The following is a 15,189-nucleotide window of genomic DNA, read 5'->3' on the forward strand; positions in this document are numbered from 1 at the left end:
ACAAATAAACTAATGACATTTGTTTTTCGCCCTTGAAGCTAGTTCCACCCCTGAAAGCTAATGTAACTCCCTTTTTCACTTGAGATAGTTTAAATTGGGTTATGTCTCTTGAAGCAAAAAGAAACTTGATTAATTCAGCCTCAGTTTTTGCATCTGTAAAATCGAGGATCTAAACCAAATGATCTCCATGGCTTTTTCCACGTTTCAAGTTCTAAGGTTTGGACTTGAACGGTCTGATCCTTTATCAAGAAATAGATTTTTCAGAAATGGGGAAAGAGTAGAAGAAGCAGCCTGAAGGAAGAGGAGTGCATAAGGGGGTCAGGGGCACTCCTATGACCTCTGGAATCCAAAGACCAAGTCTGCCTTCTTCATAATTTAGCAAGGCTCCAAGTTTTGACTCAGAACCTTAAGACTGCCACCAAAAAGGACTCATGCCTTAGTGATCCAGGGTAAGACTCAGACATTTGCTTCCTTCACATGCTGCTGGAGCCATGATAATACTGTCTCAAGGACGTGGGCTTTAGAGGCAGTAGCCCTGGGCTTAATAATTATAATAATAAAATAATAGTATCTAATGATTACTGAGTGTGTACTACACACACGGCAATATCTTACATCCCAGCTTCTTGACTTACTAGGTATGTGACCTTAGGCAAGTGACTTACCCTCCAGAAGCCTCTGCTTCTTCATCTGTAAAATGGGGGAAATAATAATTCCTCTCACAGGGCTGTTGTGAGCACTCCTATGAGTCAATGGAGGTAAAGCACCAAGCACAGTGCCTGGCATGTGCTGTTCTTCTTCAAACGTTCTTCTTTGCCTTTTACACCCAGCTCAAATAGCCTCCATTCCACAAACTGTCCCCAGTTGCCCTCCACTTCCTCTGTGCTCCCACAGCACTTTACTTCTGCCTGCTTTTCTAGCCCTATGGCCCTGCAATATATTCACCTATTCACCTAGTTATCACTCCTGGCCGACCATATCTTATTTATCTTTGGGTTCCTGAGGTCTAGATCCATGCCAAACACACAGTAGGATCTCAACAGATCCAAATGGGTTGATAAGCACAATATATATCAGCCTCTCAAGCAGAGGAGCAGACAGTCTGATTGGGAGCAGGACACACCCAACCAGGACACCGCCTCGTTGGGCATTTAGGATTTTGTCAGGTGAAATTCTGATGTGTGTCTGTAAAACTACTCCTCCAATGAAACCACAATTTCTCAAGTGAAAAGTAGTAATTCCTCACAACTGGCAGGAGAACCCGTCAGTAGCCAGTGTGGAGCCCAGTGTTAACGGGTGTGGTGCAGCTGGTTTGGAAGCCTACCAAAGAGACAGCAAGTAAACATGACGGTTGCCTGGGTGCACAAACACCAAACCAGCTTCTCATCACCTCATCCCTGAGACAGTCCAGTCACAGCATCTGTGACACCCACAAGTGGTTACTTGTCAGCTCCTGTCAAGTGCAGCAGCAAGGGCCAACCACCCCCAAAATGCAGATCTTAAGGACAAAAACACAATAACAGCAGTTTTTATAGGAAGCTAAGCAGTGTGTGTGTGTGTGTGTGTTTGTGTGTGAGTGTTCAGAAAAAGTGGTCATTTTCTAAGGTGAGTATAAGACAAGGGACTGTGTTAAAAGAGGAAATATTTCTCCCCTTCTAAGACCACATTCTTCTCTCTAGCAAGAGGCTAGGCAGGGCTAGAAGGGAAAATTGGTTAGAATTTTGCACCCACCCAACTAACTACAGAAAGACACACTGGGGGACAGTCTGCTAGGCTACATGGAGCTGACCACATGGCACTTCATTTCTCACTCATGTGGGTCTCAGGGAAGCAGTGTGAAGTGCTTTTGGAATCTATAAGGAGAGTGAGGAAGGAAATTGGAAGCATGCCTGGCTGGGGTGGCATGAATAGAGGAATAAAAGATTTTAAATACAATTTTTATCCCCTTGTGTGGATTGGAATTCAACTACAGGGCATAGTAGAGCTTACAGGATTACGGTGGGTGGTCTCCCCCATGACAGAAATTCAATAAAACTCTCTTATCCCCAATTCCTCTTCCCCATCTCTTTGTTTCTATTCATTCACTCATTCATTTATCTATACCCTGCCTGGTTCCCAAAAGCAATGCAGCCTCATATTCTACAGGCCCTGGGGAGCTACCAATGGTTTTTAAGCATGGGAGGCTCCATGATCAAATATGACTTTTAGAGCATCTAGAATCAGTGATGAGGATGGAATTAGAGAAGACAGAGGCCAGCAGCCATCCAGATGTGTACTAACTAGTGGCTGTGGAGGAGAGAGGATAGAGATTATTTGAGAGGATAATCAGGATTTCTTGGCTGGGCCAGAATGTGGTTGGTGGAGAAAGAGCAAAAAATAACTGGAAAATTTCTTCTTTAGGTGATTTTGTGAATGATGACACTACCAAAGAAGATTGACAATACAGAGGAGGAGAATTTTGGAAAAGGGGAGATAAAAAGCACGAGGAACCACTTTAGTGAAAGATGCGATATAATGATATGTCCTGTTACCAGTGCAGGGGACAGATAATGTTGCTAACGAGGGTCATTTTTTGCTCCAATGATCTGTTGTGGGTTGACCTCCAGCTGCATCATGTGAGGTTGCTCTGGTCCACATCCACATCTACAGCTGGTCTTAGATGCTGATCGTGCCCCATGGTATGATCACTATGGTCACTACAGGAACTTTGAGAGTGTAGGAATGGGGCAGTACAAGCCTAAGCCCACCCCTTAGAGACCACCCAGAAGACCTCTTTTACTGATAGTGGTCCCTGCATGTACCACTTCCACATCTAAATATCTAGAGGTTGGACAGACATCCACTGGTAGTGGAAAACTGAGTACACCAGGGTAGGTAATCTGACTGTTGTGATCACCCTCAGGCCCTGCCTTGAGTCTCTGCTCAAATCTGACCTCCTAGCCTGAAGGATGGAGGGGGAAGAGGAATCCTTTCCAAGCAGCCTAGTCTTCTCTCTTTTCCCCCCAAACACCTTCTGCCCATCTCAGAGCCTCTGCTCCTCCTTCCTTGTCCCCAGAAAGCCTTCCTTTTCCATACTGGGCAAGTCTATTAGCTGGGAAGCTTCCTGAGTGGGAGAGTTGTTATCTGTTGAAGCAGTCTACCTCTGGACTTGGTATGCTGTCTGTCTCTGTTTGCTGCACACATAGAAAGCTTTCGTTCAGCTTGGAAGTTTTTTTGTTTTGTTTTGTTTTGTATTGCTTATTTATTCTCACTTTGTTTTAAATAAAAGTTTGAGGGCTTCCCTGGTGGTGCAGTGGTTAAGAATCTGCCTGCCATTGCAGGGGACACGGGTTCGAGCCCTGATCTAGGAAGATCCCACATGCCGCAGAGCAACTAAGCCCATGCGCCACAACTACTGAGCCTGTGCTCTAGAGCCTGCAAGCCACAACTACTGAGCCCACATGCCACAACTACTGAAGCCCGTGCGCCTAGAGCCTGTGCTCCACAACAAGAGAAGCCACCGCAATGAGAAGCATGCGCACGCAAGGAAGAATAGCCCCCGCTCGCCGCAACTAGAGAAAGCCGGTGCGCAGCAACGAAGACCCAATGCAGCCAAAAATAAAATAAATTAAAGGGAGACCAGGCTAGGCGCGAGGACCTTGCGAGCTCCTCCACGTGGGCTCCCCTCCCCCCTGCGGTGACCCCCGCTCCCACCGACTAGCCCCGAAACGGTGGCGGCGGTTTGTGGTCGTTGGTCCCAGGCATTTAGCACCAACATTTGAAGACCCGAGGGGAACTGCAACCATGAATGAAGAAAACACAGATGGAACAAATGGATGCAGTAAAGTCCGAACTGGTACTCAGAATGAAGCAGCATTACTTGCTTTGATGGAAAAGACTGGATACAACATGGTTCAAGAAAATGGGCAAAGGAAGTTTGGTGGTTCGCCTCCAGGTTGGGAAGGTCCACCTCCACCTAGAGGCTGTGAAGTTTTTGTAGGAAAAATACCTCGTGATATGTATGAAGATGAATTAGTTCCTGTATTTGAAAGAGCTGGGAAGATATATGAATTTCGACTTACGATGGAATTTAGTGGTGAAAATCGAGGTTATGCTTTTGTGATGTGTACTACAAAAGAAGAAGCCCAGTTAGCCATCAGAATTCTTAATAATTATGAGATTCGACCAGGGAAGTTTATCGGTGTGTGTGTAAGCTTGGATAATTGCAGATTATTTATTGGAGTTATTCTGAAGGAAAAGAAGAAGGAAGAAATCTTGGATGAAATGAAGAAAGTTACAGAAGGAGTTGTAGATGTCATTGTTTACCCAAGCACAACTGATAAGACCAAAAATCGCAGTTTTGCGTTTGTTGAGTATGAATCTCACAGAGCTACTGCTATGGCTAGGAGAAAACTAATTCCAGGAACCTTCAAACTGTAGGGCCATACCATTCAGGTAGATTGGACTGACCCAGAGAAAGAGGTTGATGAGGAAACCACCCAGAGAGTTAAAGTTCTCTATGTATGAAATGTAATGATCTCAACTACAGAGGAAACAATTAAAGCAGAATTCAATAAATTCAAACCTGGTGCAGTTGAATGAGTAAAGAAACGTAGAGATTATGCTTTTGTTCACTTTTTCAACCGAGAAGATGCAGTGGCTGCCATGTCTGTTATGAATGGAAAATGCATTGATGGAGCAAGTATTGAGGTAACACTGGGAAAACCTGTAAATAAAGAAAACACTTGGAGACAGCATCTTAATGGTCAGATTAGCCCCAATTCAGAAAACCTGATTGTGTTTGCTAACAAAGAAGAGAGCCACCCCAAAACTCTAGGCATGGTACCAACTCTTCCAGCTTGTCTCAATGGCCAGCATGGCCCAAGCCTCCCCGAAATTGAAAGATGCGCTTATCCATTTTTTCCTGGAACAAAGCTTACTCCAATTAGTATGTATTCTTTAAAATCCAATCATTTCAATTCTGAAGTAATGCATTTGGATTATTACTGCAACAAAAATAATTGGGCACCACCAGAGTATTATTTATATTCAACAACAAGTCAAGATGGGAAAGTACTCTTGGCATATAAAATCGTTATTCCTGCTATTGCAAATGGATCCCAGAGTTACTTCATGCCAGACAAACTCTGTACTACGTTGGAAGATGCAAAGGAACTGGCAGCCCAGCTTACGTTACTTCATTTGGACAGGGAACACAATCTCTTCAGCCTGGACCTATGTAGAAGAATTTGGAGAAAATAAACAGGTCCTTTCTGATGTTGCTTGAGCTTATTCTCCTGCAGTTGATCTCATTCCTGTTGGCTTAATATTAAGTCCCATGACAACACTAAGTTAACATTCATTTTTAGCCCTCATTTATAGCACCAGGAAAATATAGAAAAAACTTTACCTGTGCATTAGATGACCTAATTTCTTCTGTTCCTAGAAACACCGTACATTTTATAAGTAATCACTTCATAGTCATCTTCACACCCTTGGCTTACACTACACCAAAGAACATAGTTGAGTTTTTGGAAAATACAGGATTTACAAATTTTTGTGTGTGAGTGTGTGTGTGAGGATTTACAAATTTTGTGTGTGAGTCTTTAGTACTCACACACATCTGTAAACATTATAACTAATGAAGCAATAAATTATTGATATGTAAAATGAATGTTTATTGTGGAACAGTAATATTTCAAATGTTGGTTTTTAAAGAAATAATTTGGTTTAATTTTTGGATTTTTCTGTACTGTAAGTTGATAATGGTTTCTTGAAGTTTATTTTATAAAGATGATTCATTTTACTGTTTTATGGTACCAGTAGGATTCTAATGTTAAATTGGTTTATTGGGTTGTATAAATGTTTACATTAGTATTTAAATAATGAAATATTGGAGAGTTTTTGCAGTCCAGGGGTAAATGTTTCTGCTGGTTTGATACCTAGTACAGTTTCAAAAAAGAAGCAAATATGAATTCACTGTTTTATATCTTTTCTTCATGGATGACCCCTTAGTGTCAGTACCAAATTTAAAAGGAGCTTCATTGTGGATAGAGCAAGAGAAATCAGAGATTCCCTTTTTTGGTGATCATAAAGATACAAAACAATTAACAGATATCCAAGAAACAGATATCCAAGAATGCATTCTAGTAAGATCTCTGAAGCATTGTGTCAGTGACAATTTACTTAATACTGACTGATGAAACTATCAGGATTTGCAATGCAGTGAATGCTGAAACAGTCTTTACCAGCAATATAAGATTATCAGGATTTTGAATGTTAGAACATTATGTGATCATAGTTTTAATGCTTTGTCTCTTTGAATTAAATTTGTAACCATAAAGATGTGAAGCATAATTGTTATGTATTTATTTACAGACTACAATTTCTGTCACAGTTCAGTAAATAGTCTTTCCCCTGTTAGTGCTACCCTCTCTTCTGGGACTCCCAGTGTGCTTCCTTACACTTCAAGGCTTTATTCTTATTCAAGCTATCCTTTGTCAGCAACAGTATCACTTGCTAATGGCAGCGATGTTGGACAGCGGCTATATATCTCCAATCAGGCCTCATTCTTCTGAAGAAAATATTGTAAACAGGAGTATGAAACTTTCCTTGTAAAGCATGCAAATTAAAATACTGTTTTATTTTAGAATCAGGTTTGTACATTTGGTTTTAAAATGATAATTATATATTTATTTCAACATAGTGAATATCAGTCACAATTCAGAATAACCTACTGTTGTAAAACTTGTAAAAATGCTAAGTTTTAAAAGTTACTCAGTGATTTCTCTTGATAAAGGTATAACAAACTGCTGTTCTTTTTAAACTTTTGGGATTTTAAATAACTTCTGATTCCTGAGTGGTCAGTAGAACCCAGAAGTTTACATTAAATTTTTCATTATAACTTTGCTAAATAGAGTTTCACAAGTATTAAAGCACTTGCAGACAATGGTTACACTAGATTTGATTACCAAGGATCACTATCTGTATTAGAAATTAGAACAATTATATAAACAGAAGCATCTAATTATTATGTAGGAAGAAATGAAGTGCAAAAAGATTAAGATGCAAATTTTATGCAGTACTAAAGAAAAAGCAATCTACCATTGTGGTCCTTGAAAATAACTATAAATATTTTAGTTAATAATTGTTTGTTGTGGAAATAATTATAATTTTGCTGTTAATGTATTTAAGGTTTTTATAGGTATGCGCCATTTGTGTTTTTGATATTCATTGTCTAGTTCTTTGAGTAATGTGTTATGGTTTTTAATGTTGAAATCATGTGTTGTTTAATTTTTGCACTTGAATTCAAATTCTTTGACGTTAAATATAGGATGCTTCTAAAAAAAACACAAAAAACCTTTGTTTTAAATAAAAGTTTGAGGCATCTCTCAGTACACTGGGTTTTTAAAAAAATAAGAGCAGAGGGACTGGGGGATAGCTTGCTTAGGGCTAAAAGCCCACGGAGCAAATGTAGAGTCTCCCCCTGCTGGCTGGTTTAGCCTTTGAGAAGCCCTGCACAGTTTCACAGGGGAGAATCAGCCAACTTCAGAAGATACTCTTCCTTTCCGAAACAATGGTCAGTGCCCCGGTAGACTGACCCTGTTTAAAACTCATTCCACCACTTTCTGCCCCTCGCTTTCACCAGCTCTTGCACAAATATTCAGGGTCTTAATTTGTTCACCCGTCGAACATTTCCTGGCCCCTGACGCTGAGCCAGCACTTGCCAGCAGTGGGAGCCTTCAGGCGAATGAATCACACTCCCCGCCCCAGGAGTCCAGCGTTAGCAGAGCTGCCCTCTTTCGGTAGCAAAGCCCTAGCCAGCCCGGGCTGGGCACACTCAGATTAAAGGGGCTCCCCTGCCAAGGGCCCAGACCCAGGCCCGTGAGGGAGGCTTAGAATCTATCTAGGATTTTCAGGAAACGGGTGTATTTTTTCAGGAGTTAATTTAGCAGTTATCTCAGTGCTTCCGCTGGGCTGAGGCAGAACCAAGCTGCCCCCTACAGGTAGGAGGGAGAGGTACGCATCCTGAAGGCTGCAACCCTGGCTGGCTGTGCTCCACCTAGGTGACCTTCATCTCAGAGGGCTCCCCCAACTGGGCGATGCTCCCAGTGATGCTCAACACGTGATCCCCAGACTAGTGGCAGAGGCCACACTTGGGAACTCGTTAGAAATGTAAATTCTCAGGCCCCACCCCAGTCCTACTAAAAGGCAGCTCCAGTAGTGGGACCAGCAGTCTGCTTTAGCAAGTCCTCCAGGGGATTCTGATGCACCTCAAGTTTGAGAACCACTGGTCCGGAGATAGCGGTGTGGCCACCTCTGGGGGCCCTACTTTATGGCTTGGCTTCATGAGACTCGGCACCTCCTGCCTCATATCAGCCTCAGAACCACAGCATTTCAGAGGTACCTACTGCAGACCCCTTCCCCTTAAAATGAGAACAATGAAGTGCAAGGGTGTGGTTTGCCCAAGGCAATCCTGTCAGGGAATTCTTCCCCCAACCTCCCAAATTACACGAGAGGAAAAGAAGGCCAGTAAATGTGACCCTCCCGGGGTTCCTCAGACCTACCTGTTCCGGGTTTGGGGGCTCTGCCCAGCCTCTCCTGCGGGTCTGGCTCTCCCATGCCTGTGCCTGGAGGACTCGGAGCTCTGGGGCCTCGGAACAGAGCCCCCTCCCCTTCCCTTTTCTTCCTTTGAGCCATGTTCCATTCAGCCTTCTCCTTTTTTTTTTTTTTTTTTTTTTGCGATACGCGGGCCTCTCACTGTTGTGGCCTCTCCCGTTGCGGAGCACAGGCTCCGGACGCGCAGGCCCAGCAGCCATGGCTCACGTGCCCAGCCGCTCTGCGGCATGTGGGATCTTCCCGGACCAGGGCACGAACCGCGTCCCCTGCATTGGCAGGCGGACTCTCAGCCACTGCGCCACCAGGGAAGCCCAGCCTTCTCCTTTTTGATCACACTGGTCATGCTTGCCACTCCGAGATGGAACAGGAAGGGCCCAGCTGTGAAAGGATCACCACAGGATTTGGTTTTGGTCAGTCTCCAGCATCTAAAGCTACTTGTCAATCACAGAGAGATAGGAAGTCACTAGAAAGACAGGAAACATTCAAGGATGAAAACGCGTCCCCCTCAGCCTGGTCCTCGGGCACAGACGTCTCTGCAGATGAGCACCCTGGGTCTTTTGGGGGGGCTGGAATGAAGGGGGTGTTCTGCCTCTCTCTCCTCACAATGTTCACAAGCCTTGGTTTTTTAGAAGGGAGATGAGGGGAGGGAAAAAGGAGAAAAGAATAGCATCTTTATTAATATGAGTATGTTTGTTAACATCATCAGAGGGCTTGGGTCCCCAAGGGGAGATTATACCTTGAAGACACAGCTTTCTCTCGAAGATTGGAAAAAACAATCAGCCCCCTTTCTAAATGCTGCACTCAGCCACAGAGTGTCCTGATACCTCTCCACTTGTTATGGCCTTTGCGACAGGTCCAACGCTCCTCTGTTTCAGAACATCACCACACACACTCTTCCACCCCTTACCCAGTGCGCAGGGTGGGTAGTGGAGGGGACTTTGTAAAAAGGAAAAGCTGTCCTTCTCACCAAATGTGGAGGAGTCATTTTTGCAGGAGGCTTTAAATGAATGCTGCAGCTGAAAGTATTGAGGAAACACTGGGGGAAATCCTCCAGTAATAGGAAGACAATCCTTTTTCACATTTGCCGTGAGAGCTCCACTCCCTCCAGCCCTCTTGGGAGGTGGGCTTTGCGCAAGCCTGTTCCATTCAGAGGGGCTTCAGCAGGTATTTGTAGCATGGCTGGACTTGGGAACTGGAATTAAAGGAAGGAAAGAGACGATCTTGCAGTGGTGTGGGAAAGGGAGCTCAGGGTATAGAAGGCATGTTCATTACAAACACACTCACTCACACTCAAAGCTAATTGTTTTGTCTTCTGGATACCCCACCTCCTCATTCCAAGAAAGTGGCCAATCCTTATATTTCTTAGCCTCAAGAGCACTTGCTAAGTGGAAAGGTGGTATTCCCAGAAGATAAACTCTTTTCCTGGCCTAAATGAAAGTTTTAATCTCCTTGAGGATATTCTATTACTCTGGAAGTGGGCAGTGTTTAGGGAAGGGAATGGGGGGTGAGCAGAAGGAGGAGGGAGATTCATGGGTTCATTGAGGATTGGGACCCACACTGTACTCTCTTAATGCCCCAGGGATACAGCAGGGCCTCTGGGAGGAGTGATGCACCTCAGGAGGCTAGATGGGGGTCTGGGGGTACCCATTTCACACAAAGTGGTTAAAAGAAATCAGGTGGCCTGGGCTTAAACTCAAGCTCTACCACTGGCTGGCTATGTGCCATGGGATAGCTGCTTCCCTTTATGTGCCTCAGTTTCCTCATCCATGAAAATTAAAATCACATATTCCAAAGCATTTATTGAACGATATGCTAGGTACTGTTCTAGGGGCTTGAGAGATAGAAGTAAACAAATAAAGATCCTACCCTTTTAGAGCTTACATTCTACTGGGGGGAGGCAGACAGAAAACACTATTAGTATGTAAATCATACAGCCTAGAATGTGCTATGGGAACAAAAGTAGAGCAGGGAAAAGGGATGGCGAGTGTAGGGGATGAGGCACAGAGGCAGGTGGTCAGGATAGGCCTCACTGAGAACATAATATTTGGCAAAGACTTAAAGGAGATGAGGGAGAACTGTGAGTTATCTGGGAAAAGTATGTTCTAGGCCAAAGAGCAGTTGGCTCATATGAAATTATTTTTGTAAAGCACTACTGAGTCCCTGGCACTTTAGTAACATTCCATAAACATTGTTGTTGCTGTTATTGTTATTATCATTTTCATGCCCAAGTGTGGTCCAGCAGCTACCAGATACCGGGTTGCCATGTGGGCTAGGAAAAGAGCATATCCACAGTAGCCAACTTGCCCTGAACTGGGGGGACCCCTCCAAATGTTTTGCTCTGTATAAGAGCCCCAAGACTTTTGCCTGACTCTAGTATGAAGGGAGGTATCCCTAATAATGACGAAGACTGAATTTCTCTCCAGCCCTGCCAAATGGGGACTCAGAGGCAGACTCTATGATGATTTAAAGAAAATAATGTAGCTTTCTAATCTGAGTTGATAAAGTAAGCTTCCTACCCATCCCAGAGGAGCATGGAAGGAGGCAGTAAAAGGGAGAACAGTCTAGACACACAATAGGGCATGAAAGATCTAAAAATGTCTGAATGCTGCAGATTAAGTAAATATGACTTTAGTGAGGCATGGGACAAGAAAGGGGAAAAGACAAATAAGAGCTGGGGTCAGGAAGAAGAAAAATGTGTCCACAAGGATCATGTTGGAGGACATATCTGGAGATACTAGAAGGACAATGCATGTGACTCTACCAACAGGAGCAAGTCCTGAACATGTGACCAGAAAAACCAACCCCCCAAAGGAGGTGGGAGCAACAGACAGTCAGAGGGGCTGCTGGTAATGGGGGCCAAGAGTGGCATGTGCAGGCCAATGGCGCAGGCCATTGGCGCAGGCCAATGCAGGGGACGCGGGTTCGTGCCCTGGTCCGGGAAGATCCCACATGCCGTGGAGCGGCTGGGCCCGTGAGCCATGGCCACTGAATCTGCGCGTCCGGAGCCTGTGCTCCGCAATGGGAGAGGCCACAACAGTGAGAGGCCCGCGTACAGCAAAAAAAAAAAAAAAAAAAAAAAAAGTTGGGAGATTTCACATCAACATCCAGATTCCCAGCTTTTCTTGAGAAAATATTCAGTTAGGATCTGGCAACGCTGGCTCCAAAGTATCCCATAAGAGAATGAGCTAGATCTGAGCAGCAACTCTTCCCCTGTAATGGGGCAAGCTTAGTCCCAGAGTCAGGGTAGTACCCTCCCCACCCGAGTCCCTGCTCTCTGTTAGGCTCTCAGCTACTTCATTCATTTCAGTTGCCTCCTGGTCAGGCCCCTGCAGGCATTTAAGCTCTTGTAGCTACATAGACCAGGCTACAGTCATAGGTAAACCCCGACAGCTCAGTGGCTTAATATAACAGAAGATTTATTTCTTGTTCACACAAAATCCAACAGGAGTAGAGTGATTCTTCCAGGCATCTATCCTTCGTGAAGTGACTCCAGGGGCCAACTTATTTCCATCTTGTGGCTCTGCCGTTTCAACCTGTGGGAGCCTAAAGTGTTTTGACTTTTACAGCACATGCAACTGATGAGCCAGTGGGAGAGGAAGGCGAGAGGCATGAAGAGCATGGTGTTATGGAATCCGTGGTAAGAATCCGAAGAGAGAGAGAACATCTAAGTTGTCTTCCACTCCTGGATATAGTGTTGGATTTGGGGTAACTTGGGTTCTTTAGATTAGATAAAGCTCACTTGGGGTGAGCATTAGCAATATGCCTAAGTCCATAAAGTAAGGGGAAACCTCCCTGTGGGCTCTGGGTTGTCTGTTCAAATCCTCAAAACAAAAGCCACATGGCCATTCCTCTGCCCAAGCAGTGCTGAACCCAAGCCCACCAGGGTGGACAGGACCTTCTGTCTGGCTCTGACAGTAGGGCCTGGGAGCCAACTCTGCCCCCTCTGACCCCAGAAAAAGAACAAAGCGCAAGGGCCTGGTGTGTTCGACTCAGCTTTACCTCTTCAATGACTGCTTGCAAAATGGCCCTTCCCTTCTGGAATCTCATTTATGTGCCTCTCACTCTCAAATCTTCACTGTTCCGCTTTTCTAAGCATGGCTCATAGTCAGGAGTGTCAAGGACTGAGGTCATTGGATGTGCTGTCTATTGATGACTTACGAGAGGCCAGTTTTAATAGAAATTGTGGTTCCAGATAAATTGACTAGGGCCTGGATTCTGATAGGGAAGCATAGTCATGCTATAGGTTTTTGCAGTCAAGACATTGGGGTATGTTTTCAATGAGCTAGAAGAGAACAGGATCTTGAAGATGCCAGAAATAGGGAGATAATGGTTGATGGAGGTGGAGATGGGGAGTTACTGGTGAAATCAAGAACTCCAGAAAAGGCTAGCTTTGGGAACAAAAATAAGATGTGGCTTCTCTGGAAATATGTAGAAGGAATGAAGGAAAAAAGCAAAGGATGGGTGACAATGCAGATCAAATTGAGAGAGTGGATGGGAGAGCTGAGGCCTTGACCCCCTCAGTAAACTAGGTGTGGAGGTTATCTATGGGGGTGGGGGAGGTCAGAAGTTCTTTGAGAAAAATGAAAAGGATTTGGAACACCTGCCTTGAAGAATTCAATATAAAGTTAAGAGGAATAAAAAGGCTACTCTGACAACAAAATGACTTATGAATCGGAAAAACCAACATGCCTGGATAATGCATTGGGTACAGATTGATTTCCTCCAGAAAAGCCTTTACAGGTCTCTGCTGACCGCAGTGCTGGTTCGAACATCTATCTGAATGTCTAAGTCTGATAGAAATCTTTGGCAGAATAACTAATGGCTGGGATAACTATTAGCCTGCACTTCTCAGTACTTAGAGAAATGAAATGTTCCACTCACAGTAAGCTGTTAAAATCCTAATTATCCCCTTGGAGACCAGCCATCCCCATTTCAGAAACTAGCTCCTTTACAAAGGAAAGAAATCTCTGTCTCTGTCTCTGTCTCTGTCTCTGTCTCTCTCTCTCTCTCTCACACACACACACACGCACACACACACACACACATACACGCACACGTACCCATTCATACACACCATGACTAAAATAAATGGATCTTCATTTCCTCATCTGGTTAGATACTCTAAGTCACTCCTTGACATGCTGACATTCTGCTAACCCTATCATTGATTGTTCCAAACAAAGTAAGCTTTCTCCCAGCTCCAGTGACAGCAGCGGCTGTTTTTTGTGGGAAGATGCATTTATATCAACACCAGACAACTTTTACTCCTTCATCACACTGTGGCCCATTATGAATGAAATGCCAGTTCCTTTCCTCCTGGGCTTTTGTGGAGAGACTGAGAAAATCATTTCCTGGGGAAATGAAGGCTGAAAGCCCTGGCAGGGAGGGAGACAGGTCTGCAGAGAGGCATTGGAAAAGGTTGGCAGGGGGAGAGACATAAGAGACTGATGCCAGAAACAAGGTACTGAATGATGACAGCACCTTCTTCCAAGCCTTAAAGGGCTTCTCCGTGGGCTCAGGCTTTTCAGCAAATAGCAGCCTATGTGAAACAGCAAAGAGAGTTGCCTTTACTTGGTCCTAAGAACAAAGACTGAGTAACACAGCCTGCGAAACCCCAGGTCAACCAGAAGCCCCATGGCAGGTTGCCCAAGGGGGAACCCAAGAACAGAGTGCAGGTTGGAGGAGGTTTGGGAAGCAGAGCCATGCTTTAACCAAAAGGTGAACAACAATAGAAGGAAGGGGAATGAAAGCCCTCCTATGTGGTCATTCCTGCACAGAAGATTGAATTAATTAAATTAAAGGCTACAGTAATACTCTACAAAATTTAGAATTTGTAGCATTTTGTTATTTGGGAACTGGTGTTAGATTGCGGTTAGACGTGTAGTTTAATATATACAGATCATATGTGTTATAATTACTATGAATCCACCGATGGTAAAAAGAAAGAAAGAAAGAAAAAGAAAGGAAGGAAGGAAGAAAGGAAGACAAAAAAAGAAGGAACCAGCAGGGCTATAAGGAGGGAAGCTGCTATGGGGACATAGTGATGGACAGTTAAAGAGTACAAAGAATGTGGAATTAAATGAATAGAATGGGGCTACCCCTGGGAGATAAACAACTGAGTTGAAGCACAACCAGACAGGTCATATATTGTGTTCTTTCCCAAGGCTGGCTGTTCTTTAATTGTGCTGTTTATCTCTTAAGAACACTTCGGTATTTGCAAAGTCAACTTCTGATCTGAGAACTGAAGAACTGTAAGTCCACTTACAGCCCCCCGATTGCTGTAGACCCCTTGGTGCAGAAGTAAAGGCCCTCCACGGATTGGTCTCAGCCTACCTTTCCAAACTAAGGCATAGAAGAGCTAGTTGGTAAGGCATTAGGTTGGGAAAAGATGAGTTAACATGGGCCTCTCTAATACCATGTTGGTAACTGATAGAAATTACTGGTTGCCTAAAAATGAGTGAGAGGGTGGGTGGGTGAGCTTGCCCATGGGTCCAGGCATTGTCCCACCTCCTCTGCTGCCCTCTCCACTTCCTCCTTCCTTCACTCTCACCCCATTTCCAAGGCATCCAGTTGCACTCTGGAGGTGCTTAC

At 44.3% G+C, this 15,189-nt stretch overlaps 1 pseudogene across 1 annotated transcript; it reads left to right on the forward strand.

Moving 5' to 3' along the window:
* Window positions 1-3,783: 3,783 nt before the first annotated feature.
* On the forward strand, window positions 3,784-6,557 carry LOC309969949 (putative RNA-binding protein 46; annotated as a pseudogene). The gene is made up of 2 exons: window positions 3,784-5,218; window positions 6,358-6,557. The product of its transcript is annotated as a putative RNA-binding protein 46 (transcript).
* Window positions 6,558-15,189: the final 8,632 nt, after the last annotated feature.

Source organism: Leucopleurus acutus (genome assembly GCF_964270905.1).
Source record: "Leucopleurus acutus genome assembly, chromosome: 12".
Classification (NCBI taxonomy): Eukaryota; Metazoa; Chordata; class Mammalia; order Artiodactyla; family Delphinidae; genus Leucopleurus; species Leucopleurus acutus.